We start from the raw sequence: 15,034 nt of genomic DNA on the forward strand, positions 1-15,034 counted from the left end.
AGAGGTCGAAATAAGATAAGGGCAGTGCTACAATTAAGTAAAAATATTTGTCAATTTAAATTATGACAAAGCAAAATAAGCAACTAGGTTGCTAACAGTTATAAATATAAATAGGAGGGATTTAAAACTGAGACTGTGAAAGGACATAACATGTCATGAATCCCTCCTAATCGTGTTTCTCACTAATTATTACTCTGCTGTGATGGGGGTGTTTAGCTATTCAACAATTTTGGCCTATCATATGTCAGAGAGGGGAAAAAAAACCCATCATTATTCTGAATAGGCTTCATTGCCACTGTTTTAAAACCATCACAGATAGAATGGTTGGCAACGAATACATGTCATTTGCTCCATTTGAAAGATTTAAAACAATGCCCCTTCCTCCATTTTATATCCCACAAATAGGACAGTTGGATGAAAAGCAGTGGAATATTTCAACTCAATCCAGCTTGGGTTTTTCATAACCAAGGAAGACTAATTTGCATTAATAATAGAGGTAATTTATAAAAGGTATCCAGGGAGAGCAATTTTTACTCTGGTACAAATTTATGGAAGGGTTGAAACTTGCAAATTCACCTCTGGCCACAATGCAGGGAGGTAGGTTTACACTATAAAACTGAATCAAGCCATGCATTTGCAATGAAGAGAGAGAAGTAAAAGGTAGGAAAGGTAATTTGCAAGCTAATTTATATGCTCGAAAATGAATTTCATCATACTCTGAGGATAACAAACCTGCTTTCCCTATGAATGTAATTACTGAAGCTGAGCCAAGCGGAGTTTGAGCAGAATTCATTTCTGTGTTGAGGGCTGTCATTGATGATTACTGAAAATACTATAAGCTCCCTACTATTTGAGTAAACCTATTAATGACCTTTTTGAAAACTAGCAATGGCTTTTATTATCAGAGCATTTCAGCCATACTTTCCAGTGCAATGAGTTTGTTCTTGACTTCCATGAGATTTCATTTGAATGGATTATTTAGCTGTGCAGACATATTTAATGCCCAACCATCCCTCTGTCTGTTATATGGTCAGCTTCAATTTGTACAATATGTTAGAAAGAAATGGCAGCAGATTTTCTTGTTACGGGGGGTGGATGGGTGGAGAGACTAGAAACATAAACCCATCCCATATGCACCTATTAAGGTATTTATAATGAAGATAAATGACCCTGGCTTTCCATGTCCAAGTAGTCCTTGACTTACAATTGAACCCCAAATTTCTGTTGCTAAGTGAGAGTTGAATTTTGCCTGATTTTACAACCTTTCTTGCCCAATTGTTAAATGAATCACTGCAGTTAAGTTAGTAACATGGTTGTTTAAGTGAATCTGGCTTCCTCATCGACTTTGCTTGTCAGATCGCAAAAGATGATAACATGAACCCAGAATATTGCAATTGTCATAAATACGAGTCAGTTAGCAAGCATCTTAATTTTGATCCCATCACCACAGGATGCTTCAAGTCGTTGTAAGTGTGAAAACGGTCATAAATCACTTTTTTTTAATGGTGGTGTAACTTTGAATGGTTAATAAATGAACTGTTGTTGTTGAGGACTACCTGTATTCCTAATTTACAAGATCCTTCCAGGTAGTCCAGAACTATAGGAAATCTATTTCCAGTTGAGGTTGCATTGAAGATGAAAGAATGACTAGCCTGATAGGTATTCTAGTCATAAAGTCTAGCATGCAATTTGGAAATATATAGTAATAAATATTATTGTAGAGTTTGGCTGTCATTAAGAGAAATATCTTGCCAAGGGACCTTCATCCTTGAAGCTGGCTTCTGTACCAGTTCAATTATAGGCGCCCTCCATTTCTATTTCCCCAATGCTAGCAGAATTACTCTCACAATAAGATATTTCTGTTAACTACAGACTGCTTTATCAACATTTTTTTTAATTTAAGAGCGAACATGTTGGCTATTTTTCCCTTTTGACAAAAATACTTTTTTGTCTTTACAATTCTAATGCTCTAGAATTGAGCAATTACTTTTCTCCCATCTAGCCCCTCTTATATTTATTGCTGTACCTGGCATTACTAAAATAAAAGCATTCAATTGCAAACTTTTCCAGGCATACATTTAATACCGTTCTTGTTAGGGCTCAAGACAGATGGGACTAAAATTTGCCATTCATTATATCAAGGTCAGGACGGTAGGGCTTGGATGGTCCTACAATGCTCCTAGGAAGCTTCTAGGAAGCTTTGAAAGATTTCTTCTTAAAAATTTCCAGTGTTGGAGCATTCACAACTTCTGGAGGCAAGCTGTTCCACTGATTAATTGTTCTGTCAGGAAATTTCTTCTTAGTTCTAGGTTGCTTCTCTCCTTGGTTAGTTTCCATCCTTTGCTTCTTGTCCTGCGTTCAGATGCTTTGGAGAATAGCCAATAGCCTTGAGGTATTGTGAAACATTGTAGTGATTATAAATGTTTTCCAGGGCTGATAGTGGTGGTGTTGTGCCTGAATTGATTTTATTATGTATATTTCCATTTGTTTTGATTGGGAAGAATGCTTTTCTAATAACTAACATTCAGTTATAAGTCCAGAGCCCATCTTTGTTTAACATAAATTATGGTTAGCTTGAAAAACATCAAGGGTGTCAAGACCTGGATTCTAACTTGTTTCAGATGTAATGCTTGCTGTTACATACCTGCTACAGTTTATTTTCAAAAAGTAATGGCTAGTAGAAAAAGTTAAGAGAATCTTTTTAAATAATCAAACAATAATTTCATAATTGTAATAATTGTAATAATATTTGTTGTAACGGAAGTTGGAAGTTCTTTCTATTCCTTTTTCTTCTTTCTTTTTGCACTTGCTTCTTTCTTGTTCCTTTCTTTACTGCTTTTACTCTTCCTTAGTTTGCATTAGTTTTTATGCTCTTTGTAAAAAAAAATTAATAACATACTGTTTATACATATGTGTGTATGTATCTGTGTGTGAAAATAATAGGTGTGTCGTATATAAGAGTAGAGATCTGCCTACAGCTGCTGCTTGGCATAGCAATATATGTGGACACCTCAGGAATCAGCTTATGGTCTACTAACCAACTTCAGTGGTTATGCTGCTTCTAAACCTTTTTTGGCCATTATTGTCTGGAATTTTAGGCAGTTGTCCTCCTTACCTTTTATTAATGAATCCCATTATACTTGCTAAGACCTACAGTTAGTCCTCGACTTAAGACCACTCGTTCAGCAACTGTTTCACCTTTGGAGTTCCAGATGTCACAGCATTGCCAGGGTTCATTGCTATCAGCATTCTCAGTGCCCTGTTTGTGATTATGACATTGCAGTGAGCCACTGTCACAGGATCTCAATTTCCCACATTCCCTGCTAGTTTTTCCCCAAGCAAAATCACTGGGGAAGCCAACAGGAAATGAGAAGTCATAATCATGTGAGGTCCTTGCTTAACAGCCCACACATGATGCCATGTTACAACCATATATCTTAGCCCTGGCAATTTGGATCCCAATTGCTGGTATACTCTGTGGACTACTTAACACTTCTACACAAAGTACATGTTAGAGAAGCCTTGCAAATCACAATATTCTGTTCTCTTTTGTGGCATTTACTTTGTACAGATTTTTTTCACCTATATGCCCCTTGACTGTTCAGCTAGTTTTGTTTGTTACAGTGTAAGTCTTGAATTTATTTTTCTCTGATACTAATAGGTAATTATCTTCGGAATTAAATGTTGTGAATTCTGCATTTTTCATTCTTAATGCTTCTCTTAATTTATATAATCCCAAGAGGAACAACAATCCCTGACTGTCACTTTTCAGAATAAATCCCTGTTCTGCCTCCTTATACACAGACATTATTCTGTGGAAGATTTTAACTGAGAGAAGTCTGCTATGTGCAGTTTGCGATTTGATTATCAGATAAATTAGATTACTTGTTCCTTATCTTCTTATGCCAGATTGCAATAATGTTGAGAGATCTTGACAGATAGATGTTTCTTTTTTCTATTGTTCTGTGATAAGATTAAAGGTTTTTGTATTCAGAAGATCTTCCTTTCTGCGTTACAATCTTCTTAGAAATAATTGTTCATGTTTTTGTTTAGAATTAACGTATTTAAAGAGCTCGACTCACCAGCATGAAATTAGTGATCAAGAATTATTGAAATAACTAAACTCTATTAAAAGACAATGTAGTCTCAAAGCAAGCATCTTTGCAAACAGTTTGTATTACCTGAGAACTGGGTCTATGTGTAGGCAGGTTTTAATGCTAATTTCCCTTCTAATAGGCCCAATTAAAAAAATAGTGCAGAGAGAGCAAAATAAGCCTGAATCAGTACTCAGCACGACTACTTACACATAACAGTATCTGATAATATCTGATAATATTCAGTGGGTGATAATGGTTTATTTACCAAGTTTTAACATTCAAGGTTGAGGAAGGTTAGGCTGCCAGAGAGACTGAAAAAGAAAAAAAAAGTGATGGGTAATGAAGAAATAAGTTTCCACGCATCAGTTCTTTAAAGGGGCATTTTATCACCATGTTGAATGAAAACATGTCATCGAGGGAGTAGAATAATATCTGATCGCAATTCCCTCCACTCAGTTAAGTGGGTTGGGTCCTATTCGTCTGTTCTTCTGCTTCCCAGTGGACAGAGAAATGCTCCTGTAGCTAGAAATTATTTCACATTGGTGAAATTTTCATAAGCAAGCTAGGGTAATAACCAGTCAAGAAGTGTGGTTGGGTTAAGGCACTGGACCAGAAATTAGAAGACTGTGAATTCTAACCTCGCTTTAGGCATGAAAGCTCAATGGAGACATTAAGTCAATCACTAGGAGACAATAAATTCTAGAAGCGCCTTAGACATGAAAGCTAGGTGGATGATATTGAGTCAGTCACTAGGAGGCAGTGAGTTCTAGTCCTGCCTTAGACATGAAAGCCAGCTGGGTGTCTTTAGGCAAGTCACTTTCTTTCAGCCCAGCCCACCTCACAGGATTGTTAATGTGGGGAAAATAGGAAGGAAGGAAGGAGTATTTTGTTTGTTCACCTCCTTGAGTTATTTATGTATAAATTATAAAAGGATCATAAATAAATAAATACATACAAATAAATAAAGTGTTTCTGCAGTGGAACACAGAATATTCACAACGATCTCACCAGTGGTCTGAAGCTTTCAGAGCTTCCATTAAATGTCACAGAAAGGCCTCAGCGGGGAGCCATTCCTGGGAGAGGGTCTTTTCCAGAATCTGTCAACTGCTCTTAAAAGAACAGTTGGAAAACTTAGTGTGGCCTTTAATTCTTTTTTTTTTTTTAAATCACCCAACTTCTTTGCCCATATATCTGGTGGAGGATTTTGAAAGACCATTTGTGTGCCCAGCATTATTTCAGCTGCTAGCAGATGGTGGAGCTGCTGACAGAAGACGGTGGAGTCCGAGGCGCAGCCAAGTGGCAGCTGATCCTAAGGGAGCTGAGCTCTGCTGTCACATCTTTCCATCTGTGGTAGCTTTGAACTCTTTGTGAAAGAGGAGTTGGAAAACTCTCTTCCACAGAATGTTTGAAAAGCACAATGTATCATGATGTGTGGGTGGGTTATCAGCCTACTTATCAGGTGGGGGGGAAAGAGATATTTCAAAGGAGAAACAGCTTTCCCCTCTCAGATCCATGACAGTTCTCACCAGATGTTGCATCTCATTATCTAAAATAATGAGATTCTGCCCAAGAAGAAAAGTTACAGAAAGGGGGCTCCAGTTAACTGATGGCTGTGATAAACAAAGCTGAGGTAACAAAGGTGGATCCTATTGGAAAGCTTTAGAAGCTTCCAGAAATTTGCTCTTTGTAGTTTTTTGTTTGCAAGCAAGCCTGCCCAAATATTATGAATTCTTCCTTTCAAATAGGATTGGTCAATTGCTGGTGTTATATTAAATGTAAAATCTTATATAGACTGAGGATAAGAATATTGTCACTTGGAAGTCTAGAGCTCTGAATGAATGACAGCTGTTAACTGCAGAACATATCAAGGTTCCCTCTGGATAATTTTGACTTCAAATCCTGTCAGCCCCAACCAACATGGCCAAGGGACAGTTGAAAAGTAGTAGTCCAAAATAATAGAAGGATAATAAGTTTTATTGGCATTATTGGAAAAGACCCTGATTGTGGGGAAGATTGAAGGCAAAAGAAAACGAGGACAGCAGAGGATGAGATGGTTAGATAGTGTCATTGATGCAATGAATATGAATTTGGGCAAACTCTGGAGACAGTGGTGGACAGGGTGTGCTGGTGTGCTATGGTTCATGGGATTAAAAAGAGTCAGATACAATTTAGCAACTGAACAACAATAAAAAACATTATAACCTTGGTAGAGGTGGGTAACCCTTTGGGTTGAGTGCCTATATAAAATGGATAATATGGAATAATCTTACCTAACCACAAAATGGCTGCTGTGGTGAGCACAGCCATTTTATAAAAAATAAGATGTAGCTGAAGATGAAGTAATGAGATTGTCCTCCAGCTTTTTACCCCTTTATTTCTACCATTCCTCCATTCAGCTTTCTTATAGGCATGCATTAGATTTCAGGCCCAAATCCTATGGTTGTTTAAGAATCCTTAGAATCCTTAGCAGGGGTGTCAAACTGGTGGCCACTGCCACCCCAGCTCCATGAAGAGAAAAAAAAAACACGTCATGATACGTCACATGATGACAAAGTGGCATGGCAAGTTTGACACCCATTGCCTTAGAGGAACTCAACATGGCCCCAGAGATTCCTGAAACAGTGATATCAGCCTTATTTCACAGCTTTCCACTTGAAATATGTAATTAAATATTATCATTAAAAAATCAAAATAGATCAGGCAAAAGTGTAATGGGTCCAGAGAAGGATCTTTGAACTTAGAGCCTTCATGTGTTTTGCCCATCATAATGGCAAGACCATAAACATTGGCTTGGCTATTATTCCCTCTACATATGGGTGTTTGATTTCCTATGTTTTGTACATTTTTGTGTTTAAATGTATGCTCTGAAATATTCAACTTACATCATGAATTCTTCTTTTGACTTCGAACTTCTTTAGCTGTCATTGCTACCTGGACATGAATGGGCAGGGGATTTATTTGCAAGGGGTGTAGGAAGATTTTGTCACATTGGGGATAACTAAAAAAAATATCTAAAGTTAAACAAATCAATCTCTATTTCTCCCCCTTTTATATTTTTAAGGGGCTACTTTTGTGGAAAAGCAAGACAATCTATTAGAAAAAAAATTAAGCCAGGCTTTCACGTATTTCCAGCCCAATCAAGAATATTCCTTATGTTCTGTTTGAAAATATATCAGTTTTTAATGCACCTTTGAATCTTGTATTTGGAAGAGGATTTTTTAGAAAGTCAATTAGCAGAGTAATTTTATATATGAGTAGTTAGTATTAACTAAGCCTCATCAAATAGGACCTACTGCCAGATGAGTACAGTAGAGAATGAAAGGTTTAGTCAGGCTCTTTACATGTTATAAAACTGGCCTTTCATTTCAATGAAATCAAAACAATCTTCATTTCCTGTCTTAAAAAATAATATGTTTCACTTACCTCTGGTGGCATCTGAAAATTTATTTTTATTTATGTCAGATACAGCCAAGATTCTGTGTTTTGTTTTGTGGCCACACTAAGTTTTCTAAACAAATTAGAAGTAGCCACACGAAGGATAATATATAAGAAATATGAACAGCTCAAATATCACCAGCCTTGTATTTTTATTTTATTTTATGTTTCCAGCCTTGTTTTTTGTATTTCTCTAGCTTATGAGGTTTGCAGATTTAGCTTCAATCCTGCTTGAAAAATCTGGCTGGTCTAGTTGTTAAACAGATGATATATCATTACTTTAAGTTGAAGTCATTCTAGGTCAGTTCTTTGCGGATAAGTTTACAGATTACTGTCAGTCAACAACAGCGGAAATAGTCCTTGTGGAAATAAATATATATATATAAAAAGAGGTTCATTGTTAACTTCCAGGGGATATTGATCTGGAGCCATCAGCAGGTTGGTTTTACAATAGTGGCAGGTTAAAATAAACGTTTGGTGATGAGTGAAAAAAGGAAATGATTTTGTGATGCAGGAAACAAAGATTTGGTGGGATGGATTGACGGCTAAGCTTCTGATTTCCAAAGGCAGCCTTGCAATTGATCTATTGCTTTAGAATGGGGATTGGTGTTGATATGACACTTCCCCTTAGTTACAAAACAGATTGTATTCCTCATCTCCCATGTTGGCATATTGGGAGCTGATCTGGCAGTGCGGGGGGGATCCTGGCATAGATGATCGTCGGAACAGCTGATTGCCGGGAGGGGGAAAAAAGAAGTACCGTAAAGAGTGACTGGGTAGGGAGGGGAGGGGGAGAGAGGCGGGGCCAGCCAGGGGCATGATTTGCCGGTTCTCTGAACCGCACAGAATCATAACAACTGGTTCTACTGAACCAGTTCAAACCAGTAGAATCCCACCCATGCTTCATATGATCTTGATTCTACTGTAAGGGAAGTTCACATGCCAAAATCTCTAGGTTTAATTTCCCACCCTCTCTTTGAGTCCCATCCCACTGCTGGTCTCCCCTTGTCCCCGATCATATTCAAAGGAATTGTTTTGGGGACAGTATCTTTAATCGCGGGCTGGCCGGTAGGCAGCTGCACGCTGTCTGACCTTGAAACTGTGTCTCCAGAAGGTATGGTGTGCAGAAAGTTTTCCCCCCCCCACTCCCATCCAACACCCCCCCCCCCCCAGAGCTCATGGCAAACTGGCACCGAGATGGCTGTTCTGACACATGGCATAGTTCCATTAAGGATTAACCTTTTCTTTGACCAACTCAAAATCTATGGCAATTGAACAGCATTTTCAGGGGTTATTTTGGGGGGGTTGGGTTTCTGGATTAGTCACTCAGATTGTGAACATTTAATGTTTTACTTAAATAGCAATGTGTTTTGTTAATAGTCCTCAATTTATAACAGTTCATTTAGTGACCACTTAAAGTTACAACGGCACTGAAAAAAAAAGGGACTCATGACTCTTTTTCACACGACCATTCCCATGATCAAAATTCACGTTTGGCAACTGGTTCATACTTATGACCGTTGCTCTGTCCCAAAGTCATGTGATCCCTTCTTGTAACCTTCTGACAAGCAAAGTCAATGGGGAAACCAGATTCACTTAGCAAACTGGTTACTAACTTATCAACTGCAACATTTCCCTTAACAGATGTCTCACTTAACAACAGAAATTTGGGCTCAATTGTGTCGTAAGTTGAGGATTAACCTACCTTATCACTTTTAAATAAGTGCACTATTAGCCTTTTGGATTTCTTCTTTCTTTCTTTTTAAAGAGTCACTAGTACAGAGAGGAGAGCTGGGTTTTCTGTCCTTGAGCAGAACGGGGATGATTTATTGGACTTTAAATGCAGGATATTATTTGCTTCTTCCCATTTGACCTTGTGTCTCTGATGAGCAGCAGAAAATTGTAATGCATTATTTTTAGCCCAAATGAGACTCGGGCAAGACAGGAAGTGTTAGATGTAACCAGCCTTGGGTGGCATAGACCAACGAGTTCTGCTAAAGGTTCTGAACATGAGCAAGAATACGTGTTAATAGATTTAAGGTGAAATGAGTTGTCACTGTGTTTCTTTTGCAAAGTTTACGGCTTTGATTGCTCACAGACTGGATTCCTTGTTGGCCTGAACAAAACCAAGTTTTGGGTTTTCCGGTGGCGAAACGCAGAGAGGACTGTTGTAATGAAATATTTGAATTAAGAAGCCCTGGGAATTCTAAAGCATTAGTAATTGCTATGAACTTTGAGTTTTGGAGTCATGAGTCCCATACTAATGAGGAACAGATTAATTATCCTCTTAAAGGGCATGGCTGTTGTATTTTCTGAAGTGAAGCTTTCTATACCACGTCGCTTGGCTTGTTATGCTAATTCACTGTTGGGAGAATTATATTTTACCTCAGAAAATGGGAGGTGAAATGCAATAGGACATCAAGTTCCATCTCTAGAGATACCTATGAATCACAGTAAAAGTAATCTTTTTTCAACTCATGTAAAAAAAAAAACCTGTCTGGCATCCGTTGTATATAAACCAGAGGATGGCATATTTATTACCAGTAACATATTTTTGTTCTCCCTCAGTCTGGCATCAAGATTGTTCAGGTAGCCGTAGCTACAATCTAGGATGGAAATGGGTAAAATCTTAAGATTTTATTATTCTCTTTATTAATTTGTAGTCCACCTAACTCCCAGTTGATTCGAGGTGGCTTACAACCAGCAACCAATATTTATATATTAAAATATATTGAAAAATGCAATTCATCCGAAGAACGAAGTATTCAAAACAAGCAACAGGAACATGGAATAATAGACTTGGAAGTTTCTAGTCCAACAAGCAGGAGACTATACCAGTGATGGCTAACCTTTTCAGCACTGAGTGCCCAAAGCGCGCATGTGCAACCCACCAAAATGCAATATGTAAGCGTCCCCCATGCATTTCCCCTGCCCCCGCACATACCGTCTGCACTCCTTATGCATGCCCCCCACTCATGCATTCCCCCACTTGCGCTCCAACCCTCAGCATGCACGGCAGACATCCTAAGACCAGCTGGCCAGCAGGAGAAGCACACGCATGCACAGCAGAGCTGAGCTGGGGTTGACGGTTTATGTGCCCACAGAGAGGGCTCTATGGGCCACCTCTGGCACATGTGCCGTAGGTTCGCCCTATACCTTTCCAGACAAATGGTTGCCCCGTCTCTTTTTGAATGCCTCCAGTGACGGACCCACAACTTCTGAAGGCAAACTATTCCATTGGTTGGTTGCTCTCACCATTAGGAATTTTCTCCTTGATTTATTTATTTATTAAGGAGATTTATATTGCCGCTTATTCGCACATGGCGACTCAAGGCAACTTACAAGAATATAAACACATCATATAAAAACCCTTTCTGGGTTCCCCAGGCCCACTGGCAGAACTAGATCTTCAGTGACTTCCAGAAGAACGTTATAGTGGGGGCCATTCTAATCTGTATAGGAATGATGTTCCAGAGAGAGGGAGCCACCACGGAGAAGGCCCTTCTTCTGGACCCCACCAGGTGTATCTCCCTAGGGCAAGGGTCTTCAAACTTGACAGCTTTAAGACTTGTGGACTTCAACTCCCAGAATTCCTCCCCCAGTCATGTTAGCTCAGGAATTCTGAGGGGGAGGAGAACATTTCAGAGGGCAGAAATTATCTTACAGTAGGCACACCTCCTGGGTCCTGCAAGATAGATTTCCTTAATTGATGGGACCCATCCTGCTGGACTGAATTAAATGGGCAGAGATGAAGAGGGACGTAGTCCCCCTGCTATGCCATGGAGAGCTTTATGGGTGATAACCAGCAACTTGAATTGAACCAGAAGCCAAATGGTAACCAGCGCAGCTTAGAAAGCAGTAGGGTTATGAACTCATCACAGCACCTCTATCACTGTTGCGTCCTGGTCCATTATGGCTTCCAGATGGCTTTCAAGAGCAACCCCGAAGTCAAGGACATTACAGTAATCCAACTGTGAGGTGACTAGGACACGAGTTAATATCTGAAGGACCTCTCAATCAGAAAAGGGCACAAATGGGCACCAAATTTACCTGTGCAAAGTTAATTACTTGCATTATCAGTGGCAGCAATCACCATCAAGCTAGAAACTAGGAGACTGTGACTGTCCTTCCTTAGGCTCAAAGCTAGCTGAGTGACCTTGGCCAGACATTTTCTCTCGGTCCTAGGAAGGAAACCACTTCTGAGGAACCTGGCCAAGAAAAATGCAAGGACCTGTCCAGTCATCCTTTGAGAATCAAACATAATTGAATGGAAGAAAAAAACAACAACCTCAGCCCAGCTCGTCTCCCAGAGTTCTTGTTGGGTAGAAAAACAAGCCATTGTGAATTTCAGAAGAAAAGGTGAGGTATAAGCTCAGCAAGTAATTAAACCTCACCCCTATTGAAAGATTAGTGCCTTTTTGAAGTAGTAACCCAGAAATAAAGTGCAGTTGTCTCTCTAATTGTATCAGATGTCTTAATTTGCATGTCTGCATAAATATTTCTGTGCCTTCTCCCACACATTTTTCACCAAAGCTTACTTGGTTGTTTTGCGTTTTTAATTCTTGCCATCCCCAAAGATTCATTGAACTAATAAAGTATGTCTCCATAAAATATATTGATTTGCAATGCGTTAATATTATCTTGATTTATATTTGATAAATATTTTGATAGATATTTTGATAAATATGGTCAAATTAAGCATTCTTGGGTCAGGGAAAAGCAAAAGGGGGAGATTGAAGTCTCCTATTTTATTCTGTTTCAAAGGAGCTGTTAATTTTTCCTTCTCACCACAGAAGGAAAGGAAGTCACACACAGAAAAATCAAAATGATGCTTGAAATGGAAAATGTGTGTTTTGACTTGGAAGTAATTGCCACAGTGAGCAGAATGGAAATGTCATTGTCCATAAAGAAGGTGATATATTGAAAATGTGCTGCACATAGTTATCTTTCTCAATGTATTTTTCCACTTTCAGCATTATTTTGATGACTTCCTGCCTCTGTATTTGTTTTAGCTCCCAGTCTACTGCCTCTTGGTGTGTTTTTTACATTATTATTATTATTATTATGCTTAGACAGGAATTTTGCATTCCTGCTTTTAGTACCCTCCCAGGGGACATTAGTTTACAAAATAATGAAGAAATATGCAAGATTCTGCTGACTGTGTCATGAATATGAGGGTCAGGCTTCTGCATTCTGTATACATAGCACAATTGACCCTTGCACATCAGTTTGCCCATAGATGCCACCTTGGGTCCTGCAGGGTTTCCTGCTCACCCTGATTTATATGTTTATTTTAAACAACTGATTATGTAGATAATAGAGACTTGAATACAGAGTAACAGAGTTAAAAGGGATCTTGGAGATCTTTCAGTGCAACCACTTGCTCAAGGAGTAGAGTACCATTTTCAGACAAATAGCTGTCCAGTTTCTTCTTAAAAGCCTCCAGTGTTGGAGCGCCCACAACTTCTGAAGGCAAACTGTTCCACTAGCTCATTGTCCTTATTGTCAGGAAATTTATCCTTAGTTCTGGCTTGTTTCTTTCTTGGTTCAATTTCTATCCATTGTATCTTGTCTTGCCTTCTGGTACTTTGGAGAATAGGTTGACCTAATCTCTTCCTTGTGGCAGCCTCTTAGATACTGGGACAGTGCTATCATGTCACCCTCTAGTCCTTCTTTTCACTAGACTTGTAGTTCGTTGCGAAGTCATGTCCGACCCATCGCGACACCATGGACAACGTTCCTCCAGTCCTTCCTGTCCTCTACCATCCTCCAGAGTCTGTTTAAGCTCACACTGACTGCTTCAGTGACTCCGTCCAGCCACCCGATTCTTCTTTTGCCCTCCATCATTCCCAACATTCGGCTCTTCTCCAGCGAGTCCTTCCTTCTCATTAGGTAGCTGAAGTATTTGAGTTTCAACTACAGGATCTGGCCTTCTAAAGAGTAGTCAGGATTGATCTCCACTCAGACTGATCAGTTTGTTCACCTTGCAGTCCAAGGGACTCGCAGGAGTCTTCTCCAGCACCATAGTTCAAAGGCCTCCATTCCAACTTTCACAGCTGTACATTGCAACTGGGAAAACTATACACACTTGACTATACACACTTTTGTTGGCAGGGTGATGTCTCTGCTTTTTAGTATGCTGTCTAGATTTGCCATAGCTTTTCTCCCCAGGAGCAAGTGTCTCCTGGGTATGTTTATATTTATATGGGTATATTTAAGGGTTCACTAGACTAAACATACCTAAATCCTGCAACTGTTTTAATCTCATATGTTTTAACCTCCAGTCCCCTAATCACTTTTGTTGCTCTTCTCTGTACTCTCTCCAGAGTATCAACATCTTTTTTTATATCATGGTGACCAAAATTGGATGAATTATTCCAAATGTGATCTCACCAAGGCATCATAAAGCAATAGTATCACTTCTAGTGATTTTGATTCTATCAGGGTCACGAGAAGTTGAATATAAAACTATATTGTTGTATATAAAACTTGTGGCATGCTATAGCCAAGTGTTTTTGGGGAATATGTGCAACTGGCAAGACAAAGAAGAGGTGGATGGTAGAATGTTCAATGTTTGTGTTCACGTGGAAATGCCCTTCCAATGTGGCTTCTGTTTTAGCAGGTAGGGAGTGTTTATCAGATGCTTTAGGACAGGGGTCTCCAACCTGAGCAATTTTAAGACTTGTGGACTTCAACTCCCAGAATTCCTCAAGCCAGAATCCCTCCCAGAATTCTGGGAGTTGAAGTCCACAAGTCTTAAAGTTGCTAAGGTTGGAGACTCCTGCATTAGGATGCATCGCTGGCTCAAGAAAACCACCTTCTTTTGCCTGAGTAAATCAGATCAAGGTGAAATATAAGTAGTCCTTGACTTTCAAGAGTTCATTTAGTGACTGTTCAAAGATCTGAAAAAAGTGACTTATGACTGTTTTTCACACTTAGCAGTTGAGGCATCCCCATGGTCACATGATCAAAATTCAGCATCCTTGGCAACTGACTTATATATATATATATGACAGTTGCAGTGTCCCAGGATCCCCTATTGTGACCTTCTGACGAGCAAAGTCAGTGGGGAATCCAGTTAACAACTGTAATACTAACTTACCAACCGCAGTGATTCACTTACCAACTGTGGCAACGAAAGTCATAAAATGGAGCAAAAATTACTTAACAAATGTCTCACTTAGCAACCAAAATGTTGGGCTTGGTTGTGGTCATAAGTCAAGGACTACCTGTACTCTTCGTCCTGTAGGTGACAGGCCTTAGCAGCTGGTCAGCAGAGAGCCTGAAATTAGCAGAATCCCTCTTTTGTTTAAAAATAATGATCCTTGCAAGCTTTTTGAAAGTGTTTGTAGCTCTCTTTTGAAATATTGAAGGTTCCAGCATCCTCAGAGGGATGTCACCAGCAGCCAATATGATAGATCTAGGTTTGTTTGTTTTTGTTTTTTTTTAAAAAAAGGTGTTTCTGATTTAGCTGAGGAAAGGAAACGTGTAAACATTGATGG

Source organism: Pseudonaja textilis, chromosome 12, assembly GCF_049901715.1.
Source record: "Pseudonaja textilis isolate UNSWEBS1 chromosome 12, rPseTex1.2, whole genome shotgun sequence".
NCBI classification, from domain to species: domain Eukaryota; kingdom Metazoa; phylum Chordata; class Lepidosauria; order Squamata; family Elapidae; genus Pseudonaja; species Pseudonaja textilis.